This window comes from Etheostoma spectabile, chromosome 4 (assembly GCF_008692095.1).
Source record: "Etheostoma spectabile isolate EspeVRDwgs_2016 chromosome 4, UIUC_Espe_1.0, whole genome shotgun sequence".
Lineage (NCBI taxonomy): Eukaryota > Metazoa > Chordata > Actinopteri > Perciformes > Percidae > Etheostoma > Etheostoma spectabile.
The window spans coordinates 1,990,206-1,990,453 of NC_045736.1; positions in this window are offsets into that span (position 1 = coordinate 1,990,206).

Consider the following 248-nt stretch of genomic DNA (forward strand, 5'->3'; position numbering starts at 1 on the left):
GGAGCCGCAACGCTGGAAACGTAACACTAGTCTAGTACAGAAGTCTGTGTCTGATCTAACGTCATTTACACTGTGTATCCAAGAACAATTAAATCAGAGTTTGTTGCTAGTGAGTGTGACATGCAGGTCTGATCAATTTACCAAACTAACGAGCTGGCCCCACTAGTTGACCACAACCTGGAATTTAGAAGAAGCAACATGCAGTCACTGTCATTCATGTTAGCCTGGATTGATTATTATATGAATAC